This window comes from Pleurodeles waltl, chromosome 12, assembly GCF_031143425.1.
Source record: "Pleurodeles waltl isolate 20211129_DDA chromosome 12, aPleWal1.hap1.20221129, whole genome shotgun sequence".
NCBI classification, from domain to species: domain Eukaryota; kingdom Metazoa; phylum Chordata; class Amphibia; order Caudata; family Salamandridae; genus Pleurodeles; species Pleurodeles waltl.
The window spans coordinates 501,180,871-501,198,059 of NC_090451.1; the positions used below are offsets into that span (position 1 = coordinate 501,180,871).

At 43.2% G+C, this 17,189-nt stretch overlaps 2 protein-coding genes across 3 annotated transcripts in view; one reads left to right on the forward strand and one right to left on the reverse strand.

Moving 5' to 3' along the window:
• Window positions 1-17,189, reverse strand: part of LOC138267955 (uncharacterized) — a 1,270,490-nt gene that overhangs the window by 1,178,810 nt on the left and 74,491 nt on the right. The gene's annotated exons all lie outside the window — the stretch shown is intronic.
• The window catches only part of SMPD3 (sphingomyelin phosphodiesterase 3), a 1,015,604-nt gene continuing 1,004,012 nt past the window's right edge, over window positions 5,598-17,189 (forward strand). Inside the window, exon 1 of the mRNA XM_069217238.1 lies at window positions 5,598-5,838. The gene's annotated coding sequence lies outside the window, so the exon portion shown is untranslated. The remainder of the gene's footprint in view (window positions 5,839-17,189) is intronic.

The following is a 17,189-nucleotide window of genomic DNA, read 5'->3' on the forward strand; positions in this document are numbered from 1 at the left end:
CCCTTCACTTCGGCCTTTCATCGGCCCCGTGGTGCTTCACGAAATTGTTGAGGCCAGTGATGGAACGACTGAGATCCAAGGGAGTCAGACTCATAGTATACCTCGACCACATCCTTCTGATGGCTCAGAACCCCCAGACACTCATGACTCACCTGGAATGGACAATCAATCTTCTGCAGGAATTAGGTTTCCTTATCAATGTGCAGAAGTCATTATTGACTCCCTCTCAAATGATAGACTTTTTGGGATTCAGGATAGGTTATCTCCTCTCCCTTCTTATTCTTCCACCTCAAATAATTCAAGGCATCAAGAGAGAGCTAAGGACGGCTTTAGCCAACCAGATAATTTCATTGAGGAACATTGCCAGAATAGTGGGTCTGCTGGCTTCTTCGATTCAGGCAATATTCCCGGCCCCTCTTCACTACCGGGCACTTCAGAGACTCAAAATCAGACACCTTCAACAGGGTCTCAGCTACTCAGAAATTATTCCCCTGACCGATGAAGTGAAAGCAGAACTTCATTGGTGGCTCCAACACATGGAAGCCTGGAACGGCAGAGCAATTTTCGGCTCTCACCCAGAAATTGTGATAGAGTCCGATGCCAGCCGTTGAGGATGGGGAGCCCGCTGTGGCTCGATAGTAACTGGAGGCCGGTGGTCGACCTGGGAACAGACCCTTCATATCAACTGTCTGGAACTCCTAGCGGGATCCTTTGCCATCAGGAGCCTTTCCCCCCAAAAGACAGACTGCTGCATTCTGCTCCGAATGGACAACATATCGGCAGTGCGATATGTCAACAAACTGGGGGGCACGAAATCCAAGATACTGGCCGAAATTGCCAAGGAATTCTGGCACTATTACCTCAGTCATCACCTGACCATCATGGCGGAATACCTCCCAGGGGACCAGAATACGATAGCGGACTGGAACTCCAGGTACCTGACAGACTTCAGCGACTGGAGACTGGATCCGATAATTTTCCATCAGATATCCAAAGTTTGGGGGCCGTGCGAAATGGATTTATTCCCTTCCCGCCTCAATACTCAGATCCCTTGCTTTTTCAGTTGGCGCCCAGACCCTCTAGCTCAGGCAACTGATGCTTTTCTCCAAGATTGGTCGAAGTTTCGGGGATATGCCTTTCCCCCGTTCCTAATGATTCCCAGAGTACTGTCACAAATAAGACGACAGAAAGCGGAGATCATATTAGTGACCCCTTGCTGGAGAGCTCAACCTTGGTTCCCACTTGCCCTTCAACTAGAATGCGCTCCACCTCTTCTCATTCCTCCTCGCCTGAACCTCCTTTTGAACCCAGAGAATCATCAACATCCAATGATTGTTTCACTGAAACTAACATTGATGGCTTGGAAGGTTTCAGGGCAAGATGGAATATCCCAGAAATTTCGCAACAAGCTGCGACATTCATCAAAAAAGCCTGGGCATCGGGTACCCACAAAAGATACTCATCTGCCTGGAGAAGATGGACTAGTTGGTGTAATAGACGGGATATCAATCCCGTGGACTCAAATATTGAAATGATTGGTAATTTTCTGGCTGAACTAGCTGGCTCAAGCCTAGCTTATAGAACAGTCAACAACTTTAGATCAGCCATTTCTGCTGGCCATGCTCACTTAGATGGGAAACCGGTGGGTGAACACCCTCTAGTATGTAAATTACTTATAGGTATTCGATTATCCAATCCTCCTCAAACCAAATATTCCACTTTGTGGGACGTCAACATTGTACTGAGATTGCTAGAATCCTGGCCGGACAATGGTTCCCTCTCCCGTAAACAAATTTCAGCCAAACTGACAATGTTATTATGCCTCATTTCTTTCAAACGCCTATCAGACGTCAGAGCCTTGGACTTAACAGGTAGAGTGTATTCACCCGAAGGGGTTATTTTTAACATTTCCAAACGGACAAAGACTAATTGCAGGTCAGTATCTTACCCAGCATTTCCAGACAACCCAATGCTTTGTGTGGTTCAATGTTTGAGAGAGTATGAACTGGTTACAGAACCTCTTAGATAGGATGCCTCTGGTCAGTTACTCATTGCTTTACAAAAACCTTTTAAACTGGTCTCATCGGCCACCTTATCTCGATGGGTTAAATGGCTAATGAATGAAGCAGGCATAGATATTAATATATTCGGAGCTCATTCAGTGAGAGGCGCAATGGCGTCTAAGACATATGCCCTAGGCTCTCGCCTAGAGGATATTATGAAAGCGGCCGACTGGTCATCTGAATCCACATTTAGAAACTTTTATCAAAAACCTGTTTTAGATGTTGCTTCTGTGGTTCAGCTTTAAACGAGCATAATCAGAGCCTCCGGTCCTGAAATAGAATAAAAAAAAATCGAGCTTACGCGTCAAGAATTTTCAATTCTATTAAGGACACGGAGGCGAGGATTATCCCTCCCTAAGAAACAATGTTGTTAACATCAGATGATTATTATTATGTTTTGATTGTATAATAAACATTATTTCTTCCCACCCAGAATTGCTATTATCATTGAAAGAGTATTTTCCCTACACTACTACGGGATATTACCATATATATATTGTTTTCCTTAGGTTCTGATCAGAATAATTCTTGAGGTCGCATCTTCCCTAATCTGAAGACGTTGTTCAAGGACCTGTTTCTTCAGTCCTTCAGGAAGTTTGGTTCCCTAAGACTTTGGATCGCACCAAGTTTGCAGTTTGAAAAGTTTTAATTTTGACTATTTGTGAAGAGACTTATCCAAAGAAAGAGGAAGTGACGTTAAGGGTCATAGCATTTATGGACAAAGGGCATGGGTGGTGATTGAGTCACGTGATGTTAGGCTTATGCCTCATGGGACATGTAGTTTATGTTTTTCTTGTATAATGATTGGCTGCTGTTTGGAGTTTAGTAAAGAAGGAGACAGCATAATCCTCGCCTCCGTGTCCTTAATAGAATTGAAAATTCTTGACGCGTAAGCTAGAATTTTTTTTTATTTGCAATAAGAGTTTTCCAGCCAGCCGCCTCGCCAGACGCTATGAAAGTAGTGGTAGACCAGGTCAATTTCTCAGCATGATATTATGCTGAACTGCCACAAAAAAGCAAACCGAGACCCAGGTCTGAATGGGTCACATAACATTACTCTCAAAGTTTATGAATGTTAGGGACGTTTCCACGTAGTTTGACATATTGCAACACATGTGCTCTAACAACTTTCACCAGCAACAAACTGTCAACTTCAGATCAAGTTGGTTGCCATCTTGTAGTGGTCTATTTATAGAAGAGACATCAAAATGAGAAGCGCCAGACAATTAAAAATTAACTAGGACCCTGAATCTCTTTAACCATGAAACGTATTGCTTAGTTTTACAAATATAAATGTTATTACTTTCTTTTTTAAAGAGTTGAATGAAGGAATCATACTACCTAAAGCATTGAAATAAATGTACAGGAGTATTTACTGTGATAATTCTATTTGAGACCTATTGCCCACAAAAGGAGTTCCTTGAATGTGAATACACTGGAACCTAGTAAAGCATTGGCTGATCTGGCAGCCATAAATGTTTCCCCCCCCCCCCCAGTAGAAAGATGATCGAGATACACTCTGTGAACAGGAGGAGGCTTCCTCGTCCCCTGTTGAAATAAAAGACGGGCTGCGTTTCGCTGGGGTGATATGATCTTTGTTGCTCTCTATGTGATGAGATAGACAGGAAAGGCAGCGCAGACCCGGATCTATGCCTGGCTGCTGCTCAGAACCAGTGGGAATGAGCAGACGAGAAGCAGCAGGAACTGTAGAGCTGCTGCCCGCCTTCAAGCCGAAGGAGACACTGAGCTGGGTGGAACAGTGCTTGCTGGGGGCAGCAGGCAAGGACGCTGCTGCGGCCACATGTCTCCTACACTTGAAGGGGCAGTGGAGCCTGGTGCACATAAAACAAGGGGGAAATGAATAACAAAAACATGACTCGCAAACATACAAATAAAATAGAACGAAAGGCAGGGAGCAATGGAGGGATGGCGCCGCACAGGGCGATGAACTTGAATGGCGACATGCGCTGAAACTACCATGAAAGGCAGCGACAGGAGGGAGGTGGTGGTGGACCGCACCCCGAGCTGAGTCAAACTAGTTTAAAGAAAAAAATAGTGCCTCAAAACAAAGTAAATGGCCAGAAGTCAACTGATACCTGTAACAGGATCAGTATCCAGGGCGGGAACAAGGCAGGACAAATGTAAAGCATTTACCAAAGAAAGTAAAGGAATTTTGGTTTTGAAAGGCAGACCAAGCAACAAATGAAAGTGATGGGTGTGGTTGAAAGCCCACAGATGCAGATACAGCATGTCGACCTGAAAGCTCATGCACGCTGCCTAGGCTCGACCTAAAAAGAGCAGAATTGTCTTGATTGACACATTCTAAAGTCTGACATTTCCAGAATTTAAATGTTTTCAGTTTAAATATTTGTAACAGAATCAAACCGCCCAGATTAGTAATAGTTATATATAGTATCAAAATTCACATGATTTTATGTGACACCTGTACAGACGCAATGTGCACATATATTAAATATTAAATGCATCATTCTGTACATGTAAGAGCAACAAGAATACTTTAAAGATAGCAGAAATGTCTCTATAATGCACTCCAAGAAAATCTGGATCCCTGCCAAAATGTTTGCCTCTAGCTCCGCCCCGTAGCCACACCCCCGGCCCGCCTCCTAGATCGTGGCCTAAGTTGGTGAGTACCTCTACTTATTTTACACATTTTAAGCATAGAACGAAACAATGATGCACTGAAAAAAATAGGACGTCGTGCTAGAAATACTGCTTCATACCGGGACAAGCTCAATTATGCGCAGGGACGTACAATAATGCGCTGCACTGTTAGTTGGAGCAGGTCCCTGAACAGAACACATTTAATAGCGTTCACATGTGTGCAGTACCATACTGCACAGCTGTGGCTACCGGCGGTCACATACCGACTCAGTGCCCGGCTCCAAGGTTAGCTGAAACACTGCCACGTAAAACAATTGCAACCCGTAATAACTCATAAAGGTACTATAATAACAGTCTCCTAAGAAACAAGTTAAGAAATGTATCTGGAATCAAACGCTTACCGTACTTGCTGTCATGGAAACGGAAGTACACTTCCGGTGACGCACACAACAAAGCTACACAGCAAACCGGGAAGATCATTGTTGTCTTGAACTGAAATATAGACTAGCATTGTAATTGGGAAGGTCGTAAAAAATATTCATAAACAGCTAAAGAGAAAGTTAGATATCGAGTTTTACCATATGAAAATAAGGTCTCAGAGCCTGTAGTATAAAAGGAGTAACACAAAGTATAGAATTAGGTTATTTCAAAATAAATGTTTTCTTGAAGCATTTGTGGGAAATATTAACAAAGTGGTGAAAAACTACGAATGTGTACTTACTCTTAAGGTATAATCCTACAATAATCTCTTTTCAAAGATGGCCGCCGCGGACTTGATTAAAGTCTGTTAGGGAGCGTCAGAGACACTGTAGGGTAGGTTTCAGGCAGAGAGAGCGCGCGCACGCGTCAGGTTCTCCTCTCAGGAGCGCCCGTAGACGCGCGAGGCAAGGTGGGCGTGGCCAGTGAGATGACACTCTGTCTGGCACGCGCCGAAGGGGGCGGGGCTAGGTCGGGTTGAGGGAGCTGTTCGCAGCTGAAGGTGCTGGAACAGGGAGACTGAGAGGCACAGCGCGAGGGTGGCCCACGCGAATAGGGACCTGCAGCCACTGCTGCCCACGCGCACAGAGAGCTCCTGCTGAGCCCCGGAGGGAAACATAGCAGCAGCAGGGACGCCTTCAGCCACCTGCTGCCCGAGCCACTGGAGGCATCACAGGTAACTTACACGAGCCTATGTGCCCCTGTGCATCTTATCTGCGCTGCCTAAAGATGCTTTTCAGCCTGAGGGACCTGTACTAAGCATGGAAGGCAGCAGACGAATGAGACGGCACCCTTGCCCCTCCACAGGGGAACCCATTAAACAACTGCAGTATTATACCTTGCCTTTCGCCAATTCCCTGATTTCTTTGTATCATCCCTTAGGCGGGGCTCAAATCTCATTTTATTTTTTTTAAAAGGGTTGCTACTTTGTCAACAAAAATGTACGTTCCGTTTTCAGCAGGATACCTCAAAGCATTTTGTCTCAGGCATTCCTAACATTACACTACTTGATATCTTATATTGGACTAAATGACAAAAACCTTGCCAACATCGCCCAGATATTACCGCCAGCGCGTGCACAATGATTTCACGGTTTGAACACGTTTTATTGCGTTTAAAATGCTCCGAATACGTACAAAAACCTTAAAAGTCGATTGTCTTTTTTTTAATTTGATGTTGATGTAAGGGTTACGCATACCATTGTGTGTAATCTTCTAAGAGCGGCAACATCTCTCTGTCTCTCCGTTCTCTTTCTCTCCTTCCTTCCCTGTCTCGCTCTCTCTCTCTGCGTATCTATCTCTCTCGCTGCCTTATTCCTGGAACCGTTCAGTGGTTAGGCACAAGTTTGTTTATATTTTTAATTGCCACATAAGCTTGTAATGAACGAACAATTTATAGTCTGCGCTGTTTTCCTAAACAGTGGAGGATCAGGCAAGTGGAGTGCCGAGGAACTCCAGGTGCGTGGTCTCCAAGGGGAGACATCAGCCATCCAAGAAATAGCAGCAGGGCTGTGCATTTGCTTGTGCGTTTATTTCCATGGCACTTAGGAAAGCTTGCTGGAAAATATCAAACACTCTTTAGAAATAGCACTTCAGGGGACAAACAGGTGAAAATAGCTGTTTTCTCACCGCATGGATTTTCTTGGAAAATGAGATGTTCGCATGCTTTTGGACATATTCGCTGCAAAGTACGAAAGCTGTATTCCCCATGGTGAACGCCTGCGCACCTCAGAGCCGTTTTACAAGCGTTTATTTAGTGGTTTCTGCCCAGGGAACAGGTACTGACAGAAGCACAGAGTAGGTGAGCGCATATTTTTCTCCGAGGAACGGCCACTTACCTGTAGACCCTGGTGATTCCAAATAAAATATCAGACTAGAGTCATAACGTACAGTGGAACGTGAGGAATGGGGCATATGGCAGATTTCTGCAGGAGAAACAGTTTGTACAACAGAGAACGGGTTTCACAACTACCCTCAGCATGTTTAAGTCATGTGTGCAATGACCTAAAACTTTTACAGGGGAAACCACTAGATTATGCGTTACTGGCGCGCATTGCAGCATGGCGGACCCGGATAATTTCTATCTTTTAATTTTGTCTTCCTTGACAGGTAACACCCGAGACTTAGCAATAAAGAAAGGGGAGACGGAAAAATTGCCCTGTGTGGGAGGGGTTGCGCTACAATGATTAAATTGTTTACCGTGCAAAATGGAAAACAGAGTTGTATAATTCTGGCTTCCCACTCGAAGACACTGAGCGATCATGGGCAAGTTTCTTTATCCACTTTGCTCCCTAGCCTTCTCCCCATTGCCAGTTCTTTGATATGCCTAAATATTTAAGATTATTTTACAAAACTGCTGAGGTACAATAGCACGATAACTTCATTTCCCAGGAAACAGTTTGCCGGTGGGTACATCACCTTTCGTAGTGTGGCGATATTTTGCGCATATCCCCGCGCCACAATGGAGTGAAACAAAGCAGACCAGGCACGTGGCACCAGAAAATACATGTAGGCAGAATAATTACAGTTTCAAGGCTTGAGCGATTAGAGAACGAGGAGTTGCAATGTCTGAGCGTCACAAGAAAAGCTAACGGGACAACTGGACGTGCGTCTGTGGGGAGTGTGTGGTGTTAAAAAGCTTTCTATTACTCGGGGATGCAAATGACCCCGACCTCTCATTAATATCGACTCATGGCGTGTGCATCTCCACCGTTTTTGATGTGTTTGGGGGCTTTGTGTATTGTAGAGGGCGTTTTCAGTTGTGCCAGGGAAACAAGTTGTTGTTGCAAGACAGATGTTTTAGCGATGTACGTGGTTTAAAGAATCCAAAGAACGCTGTTTCTGCCGTAGAAATATGTTCCCAGCCTCGATTTCAGCTTGATATGTTGGTTTTTATCCTATTTCACATGGAATGTCAGCCATCTTTGTTCTCCTGCCATGCCTTTTGGGTGGTGTTTTTCATTCTGGCCTGTCATGCTTGCCTTCTCCTCAGGAGACCTCCCAGAAGACTTGCCTAGCACGCTGCCTGATTGAAAAAGGGCCATGCATGCCTAATTCAGGCGTGCACATACATAGCGGGTTTATTTATTCTGGTACGTCGATTTTGGGCACGTGGAGAGTGAATCACTTTCTTCCATTTTAAACATCGATCAGTGCTATTTCACCACTGCCAACTTTGACATATTTTTTTACTAGCGATATCACAACACCTATTTCTTTTTAACTCGACAATTTTCACCCTTCACCGAAAGGAGCTCCGTGGTTTCGAGAAATATAAACAATAACAGAGATGCAGCTGGGAGCATTCTATGTAGGCACACATTGGAAAACTTAATTCCTGCGTTTGTGCGTGTTGGTGAATTTTCAGAAAGTAGACATTAATTGTGTGTGGTTTTTTTTCTGTCTAAAGCAAAATGCGTTTCAGGTGAAGCACCGTCAACTATTAAATATATATATATATTTTATTTGGCAGTCACTCCTTCACTTTGCCTGTGACTTTTCATTGCACTACTTTGAGAACTATAGGTTTTCCATCATTATTATTATTATTATTATTATTATTATTATTATATTACAAATGTATAAGTTGTGGGCCATAGAGGACATGTTCAGCTCAAACTGTGATATTGTATTTCAGATAATACTGGGAAATTTTGATATGTTTTTATCGTTGTCGAATACATAGATGTATGTTATGTGGTTGTTGTCATTTTCAAAGAACCACCATCTCTTTTAGCATCGATGATTAACAGGAATGAAACTGTTTAACTGTGCTCATTTGTTACATTGGTCAGTAGCAGTGCATCGTGAGCCCAAAGCGCATCCAGGGTTGGGGTTAAGCCTGGGCCCAGTGGTGATGTCTGTTGCAGCTTGGCAATGGCAGATTGCACACAATGTATTGGTTATAGGGAGAGAAAAGCTATTGGTGTTATGTTAAAAGTTTCTAGAACAGTGGTACACATGTAAGGAAGCGTCCACTTACTACATTATACTCAGATTATAGTTCACCACATATTGATCATGATGCATTAATCTTTAAAAGGAAGGGCGTCACTGCGTAGGATAGTTATAGGGAGGACTATGTTGCCATAGGAAAATCATTTTTTGGTTTGCTCATGACTTTGGTGCAGTTTGACAAATCTTCCTGAAACTTTCCAAAATATGTACCATCTGTTACAGCTCCTTCTTGGAAAGTTTTGAGGTGATCCATCAAGCAGGGCTAAAAAAAAGATGGGGGACAAAACACGTTTGGTCCATTGATTTTTCCATAGGAAAATTGAAGAGCAATCCTGCAAAAACTTGGGAATGGAATTACACTAAATGTGACAGAAAGCAAGATCTTGGAAAATGTGCTTTTTATGATTTGGTGGAAATCCAGTCAGTAGGTTTTGAAAAACTAAGGTTCAAAAACATAGTACGCTTCACGCTCCTGAGGATCTGCGGAGCCAACAGTTCTTGAGATAAGATCAGATTTTAGGACTCAGACCCATGCCCTAAGAGAAAGCTAAATTAAAACATATGGGGGAGCAGTGTATGGATATTTTGCTCACCTAGGGCTGGGGGTGAGGTCCCAGAGGGACCCCACATGGGCCAAAAACTGCATTTGTTTTTCAATTGGTGCCACAGATGTTCTGTGGATCTACGGTGTAGATTAAAAAAAATTGCCATCTGTTTCCCTTGTTTTTTGTTTTGAAAAACTCCAGGGGTGGGTCAGAGCACAGAGGGACAGAGCTTTTTTAATTCCTTGGGGAAGTGGGCATGTGCCCCGCCTTCCGAGGCCTTCATGAGGCCTTTGGGACCTTAACACACAAGGTCAAAAACTTTATAATAGGTAGGGGGATACATGTCCCGCTCTCCCTGAGCCTCAAAGAGGCCCCAAAAACCCCATCCGCTAGGGCCAATATTTTAAAATTGAGGAAGGGGCTCTGCCTTCTTCCCTAAGCCTCGAAGAGTCTCCAGGGACCTCATCCCACCGTGCCAAATACAAATGTTAGGTGGAAGTGGGGATGAGGCCCCCCTCCCCAAGCCAATGATTGGCCCCCGGGTACCCCATACCCTGGGGCTCGATAATTTGCAATGACCCAGCCATCCCCTGAGAGTTCAGGTAGCAGAACTTTGCTCCTGCCGGGGACAGAGCAGTGAAAGATGCTGCTTCCACCCGACCGGGAGCAAAGGAATCCTCCTGCCAGCATGCAGTATGGTGCTGGACTGGAAGCCGTTAGGGTCCTGGGCTCCCTCTCAGCCTCCAATGTGTGGCAGATACGGGTGTCTACAGTGGACACACAGACCCCCACCAAAAAGATGAAGAGTGCCAACAAGCCTCCCCTTGCAGCTCCTAACATGCAAAATGATGTGGGGTGCCCCTGGTAGGCTCTGGGGCACCCCTATAGTTTAACTGAGTAGGGCCATCTTAAGAACAGTTGTCTAAGGACTTTTAAGAAGAAGCAAACTAGAAAGTTCTGCTAACAAGCCAAGTCAGTTAGACAGATGCAAATACGAGAAATAAATTAACAGCAAGTAATGCTCCAGGATCCAAGGCAAAGACAGAACCTGGATGGGGAGGAGCGTCAGTACCTCTTGATTTCATTGCGAGCAATGCAAAACAGTGTGTGTATAACACATTTCATGTTATCTGTATTTCTCATATGTATGCAGCCTAGAATTCAAAACACCAGAACTTAAAAACCGGTGCAGCTTTCAAAGTCTGTGTACCCTCATGAAATAACTGCAACTTGTAGTACAGAGTCTGTGATGTATACACAAATTAGCGCGAATAGTGAAACAAAAACGTGTACATTTAGGCAGATTGTGGGTTATATCGGGAGTATGACAAATTCATATTTAGATGGAGAAGACAGCAGCACGTTTACCTAGTCACCCTGCCTATAGGCCAGCCCACTCCTGCAATTTTCACTCAACTTTATTTTTTGTACTAATAACTTTCCTTTAAATAGACAATTCTGTATTTTGTGGTAAGTGTATTGATAAGAGAGAGTTTAGATATTATAATTAAGTTGGAAATAAAATTCAAAATGAACAGATGAAAACGCAGGTAGCAAACAAACTTGAGTTATGGTTAGGTTTTTACGTCAAATAAAGTGGTGCTCTGAGGCATACATGCACTCTAGCAAGGGAAAGAGGCAGATTAGGAAGTGACAGGGAGGGGTGGCTACATGCCTCCACAGTAAATAGCTCTCAGATCACACCAATTTAGAGCGATCTGCCCTCTACTGACTGATCTTTACCGTCCACGCAAACCCTATACCTCCAGTACACAACACTTTAGTCAACCACCCCACAAAGCATTACCCAACCTCAAACAATGTTTCACTTTCATTGACTTTAGTGGAGTCAGGCTCTAAAATCAACTCCTTTCAACTGCCTTGAATAATTAAAAGGCGGAATAATCACACAGCTACGTCTGATGCCACCATCAGGTGGTGCTTGGGGATGCCAAGGGTGCCCGAGAGTGCCACTGTTAAGGGTGCACAATATTTCCCAAAGGTGTGGCCTGTGTTATTCCCACTGAGTCCAGAGTGGCTGAAAATCGACTTCAAGTTGAGGTAACTGTTGTTATGTTCTGTTGTTGGTTATTTAAAGGCATTTCTATCTCTACAAAGCTGTGAAAAACGTCAGTACTAAACACATGGGGAAGAAGCAGCTTAGGTTATATTTATCTGGCTTCTTAGCCTGGCTCAGATCAGACATGGACAAGAGAGCGAGGTGTGAGTGGGTGGGGCTAGGGAAGATGGAGTCAACAGGCGGGTAAGAGATAGTTCCTGACAAAGGTGTTAACCATTATCTTAGAGTGCTATTTTCAACTAACATTGCCGCCGTGCACTAAAGCAAGAAAGGGGCCAAGCAGGAGTAATAATACATTTGTTATATAGTTCGTACTGCTAGCTGGAGAACCTTTTGGGTTACTGCCTTAGCACCCATCGAAGGTGAGAAATTGAGGGCTCAGGAGAGGAGATGAAGTAAGCATCACTATAAACGCATGAAACCACAAGGCATTCGGCCAGACACTCACTTTCCAAGTTCTGGTTTACCGGAGTGCCAACCCGCTCTCCCAGTGCACCTTCAGCCCACAACTATCCGTCAAGCAACAACCCTAAAACAACTGCTTCTTCTGCAGTTTGCTTGCAGGTCCATGTTATTGGCTCAGTTTGACTTAGCCTGCATCAATTCATCATTGATACTACTTTGTAGTGGCCATTCTAATGTCCATTCATTTTGTACATGCAAGCAACAAGGGCTGGATTACATAATCTGGTAATGCCAATTTGCACCAACAGGCCATTTAGTGTCGTAATGTCATAGAACGTAGGGCCAGATGTACCAAAGGATTTTACCCATTCTGTGTCTATGGGAAAATGTGTTTGTACATATGGCCCATAGTGTGCTAATGTAATCCTTTGTGTAGCAGCCAACGCTATCTTTTGGCTGCAACATCAGCCTTTGCATTTTGTCTCAGACAAAAGCATTGACATAGTGGGAATTCATTCCCCTGGAGAAGAGAAGTGTCAAGCAACAATATGTTGCTTCGGGTAGCACTTGCTGCACTACCTTGCCATTTGGATGAAGCTGGTAGACTGTGATATCAGCTGTGGCAGACATGCACATCTGGCTTATGGTGTACATGTTCTGACAGGCAGTAATGTTAAATGGAAAAAGTGGACATGGTATCTAGCAAGGGACCTGGCGAGTAGCTGGTACATTCAGTAGTTGCTGCAGGCATACGCACTGAACACCTGAGACTGCAGGCATTCAGCTCGCATTTGACGTCAACCAAGCCAACCAATGTATCTAGCCAAGGTATGAAATGGAGACCACTGTTCATTCGGCATTTGTGATCGACTCCTAGTCCCCAGGAATTGTAGTACAACTAACACCTCACAACAGTAATAGCAGGCACTCAAACTGTGTGTGCCTCTTCAACGATTGTCTTTACTACTGATCTACAGGCTGGAGCCTTGGTCAGATTGGGTGTATTTATTTAATTACAACAGTTTTTGAGATAGTGGGAACCATAAACCAAGGGATGCCATCTCGCTTTACAACACATCATACAATTAGAACACAATGAGATGAAAACAAGGCTTAAAGTCAAAAGTAATGGTACACAGCACGTGTCCACTACTTATAGTGCAACAGGAGTTAACATAATAAAAAACTAGTGGTACATACAGCACATTTACATTACTCCCAGTGCAATGGGTGTTGACATCATTCAAACATAATTGTACATGGCGTGTGTGTATTACGTACAGAGCAGTAGGAGGTAACAAAGCCCCAAAGTGATGTTACTATATACAGGGCGATTGGAGGTATAGTAGTCCAGTAGTAATGTTACACAGCAGATGTATACTATGTAGAGGACAACAGAAGTTGTACACAGCAGATTATACTATTTAGCACTCAACAAGAACTAGCATTGTCCAAAAGTGTTTAAAGACATACAGCTTGTATTTGTTACAGGTTCTAGAGAAATAAGTAGGCAAAAACTAAAAATGACAATCTGACAGGCGGTGGACAAGCTATGAGTCCCCAAGTTTAGTAAGTAGATGAGATTTGAGACACTTCCTGAAGAGGCTGGGAGACTGCACAAGCTTAAAGTAGGATGGAAGCATTCCAGGGGCCTTGCTCGAAAATGGTTTGGCGGCGGTCTGCATATTATGTTACTGAGAAGAAAACCACAGAGATATAACAGTAAAGATGACCATTACAGATTGCGACTCACAATTTGTATTTGTTTGTGAGTTGCAATCTGTAATGTACAAAAGTGACTGAAACACTGTTAGTGATTCCCAAATACATAGCAAAGGACCTGCCTCATTCATATTCATGAGACAGGTCACAATTTGCTACCCATTTGGGAATGGCCTCACTCACAGGGATGATGGTCTGCTAGGGTCAGCAGACCACCATGTCTGTGGCTGCTTTTTCAATAAAGCAGTGTTTTTTTAATGCATCCTGTTTACCATAAAGGAAAACAGGATGCATTTGAAAAATCAAAAATAAATGTTTTCTTTTCACTTTTCAGAGTAGGCAGTGGTCCCTGAAATTTTTTTTTCACTATCATTCACGAAGGGGTCTCGTTTGCAAATGGATTAACACCAATTTTAAATTGGTATTAACTGTGATTGTGTTGCAACTGCATCCACAGTCACAAAGCAATCATACACAGGCCTGTGAGTCACAATTAGGCCCTTCCTAACTGCGAGTCGCAATCCCTATTTTGCAAGTCAGTAACAGAATACCGACTAACAAAATAGGGATGGTACATTGTACAAGCCCATATTGTGGCCTCAAATGGCGAAATTTGCCTTTTGCATCCGCAAAATTGCTTTGTACATCGGGCCATAAGTACCATAAACAGCATATCATAGTTTTCTTACATCCAGGAAAGTACGACTGGTGGACCCCAGAAAATGGAAAAGTGTCCCCAGGATCTGGGAAGTCTGTAGAGCCCGCCATCAGCTTCACTATTAGAATTGCTTATAGTATTATGGTCAGGTATCTGTACATGGTGCTTTTTGTTCTCTTCACTGTATGCTGTCAGAAAATGTCTACCTCAGAGAGAGCATGCATCCAAGCTGGCTCCCACTTGTGTTTTGTGACCTAGTCCTTGAAAAAGAGCAGAATTAGTACCAGACTACATACTTGGTGGTAGTAAACCGTATTTATGGAGTTTCACAGTTTTTGTTACACTTGGGTAGGTGCTGAAAATGAGACAGATATCGACTATGAAATGCACCCGAAGTTTGCTTTTTCGTTCACCATTTCCAAGTGGGCGCTAGACAGCATGTTAGCACTGCGTAAAACTCCATAAATTAATAAATAAACACATAAGTTAAATACTCCAGAGTTTTACAGGCCGGAATACAAGTTCCAGGCAAATCAAAGGCATGCATTTTGTATTAGCTAATTAGTGTCTTTTGTTAGGCATGGTAATTACCGGGTGCACATTATTATACCTGATTCTGAGCAGCAAGCCCTGGAATGGTGACTGAACACAATTTACACATGATTTCACCCGGCGTGGGGTGCGCAAACCAGAATTGTGCGCAGTTTAAACAAATTTACAAAAGCTGACAAACAGAGTGCTCCAAGCAAAGTTGTATGAATTTGAGAGCGCAGAGCTAAGTCGTATCTACAAAGGAGTTGGGTAATTTTGCTTGCTCCCTGCTCTGGTGCACTTTCAGCAGCCATACGCAAACGCATGCACTCTTGCACCATAGTGCAAGTGTGTCTGAGTTGTGGTCAGCATTGTTTTTTGTGTACTAAGGGGTCTCTTCCTGCACAAAAACTATGACTTAATGCAATTTCCACTTGTGTATGTGTGCTGCAGAATGAAGAATGCAGCACACATGCAAAGAAGGAAAAATGCCAATATCAGGGAGGCTCTTGATTTTGGTGCAAATAAATATCTACAATTCTTTGTAGATATGTAATTCCACCAGAATCATCAGTGGATGTAAAGGAACGCTGATGCACCACCCATGGAATGCCCTTTTGACACAAGGTAAGGCATTGTGTTGCGTTACTTTTTGTTACAAAACAACTCTAATTGTCATTTACGTTGGTTTGTAAATACCAACCTGGATTCTGCATTAAAATGTAACGCAAACCCAATGCAAAACCTTTGTAAATATGGGCGACTATCTGCAGCAGGGTTTGCCTGATGGAAATGACAGTGGTTGACTCCAACATCAGGTGCAGTCTACACCTGAGTGTGATCCTGTTTTGGGCGCAAATAGGTGCTTGACCTCTAAAAGAGACTAGCTCAACTTTAGTAATTGGGTGCAGAATCATTCTCAATACTGTAGTCAAAGAGGGTGCTCATTTTGTTGAGATGTTTTTCAACCTTTCCTAACCTCAATTTTCAGACTACGGTTGTTATGAAAGCCAATGTTTGGCTTCACGTTTATTCCCGGCTTTTTTCAGATTGGCCCTTTCCTCTGGTGTCTTTCTGGGCACACCTACAAGACCATTCATCCTAGAATTAAATGGTTGCTTGTCGTCAGTAGGGAAACAAATGCTTCTTTCAGAATATGAATGATAAATGATATGGAAAGCCTTAGCAGCCAAAAAGCCGGTAATGGTGTGTCATAAATATTAAAGTGATATTAAAAATGAACGAAAACTGGTTTTGTGTTTTCTGCCAAGTGAAGAGAGCACTCTATGATTTAGAGCAGTGTCATCTGCTGTGTTAGCGCTCCTCTAAAAACTTAAACGAGAAGAACTCTTGTACAACACAGTATTTCTTATTTAGATATACTTTCTTTGGCTTGCTTCCGAGGCAGCGCTTAGTAGCCCTTTTTTGGGCATTTTGAGCTACATAAATGTGAACTGGTAATAGAATTTTTTTAATATATAACTTAGCCACATCCACAAAGGCGGTTGTTCTTGAGCAGTTTTACTTTTGTGCTTTCCATATCTGTCTGTAGATATCTGGGTTTTGTTATAAGTTCTTCTACCACCCTTAGGTCCTCTGGCAGTGAAATGGTAGGCATGATTGTCTTGATAATTTTAGCTTCTACCAGAATTCATGCTAGTGAGCAGAAGCTCTCAAATCAAGGGGCAGTATGACAAATTATATAAATTTCATCCATCAAGGTGGGTGTGTAGATTCCACAAATGTACTGCTAAATAAGCAACATTTTATCTGAGTGGGTGGTGAGGCACAAGGCTCTGAATTTCCTTTTATGATATGGGGATATTGTCTAATATAGATTACCGAGACATGGGTGATTGGCAATTTTTTCTCCAGGACAATGTAAGGAAACATTTTCTTCAGAGATTAGACATTTTGGCTGGAGACAGACAGTTTTCAATGTAGATGACACATGGGTTGTATTAGAGTGAGAGGAACAGTAGGGTACAGAGGCTGAAGATTCATTGGGATCTTTGGGCGAGGAATCATTCAGTCTGTTTTATAGTAGATCCTGTGAATCCAGTATGTTGAAGTTCAGATATTATCATGTCATAGTTGGTGATGTTGAACATCACCTGCATCAAACCCCAC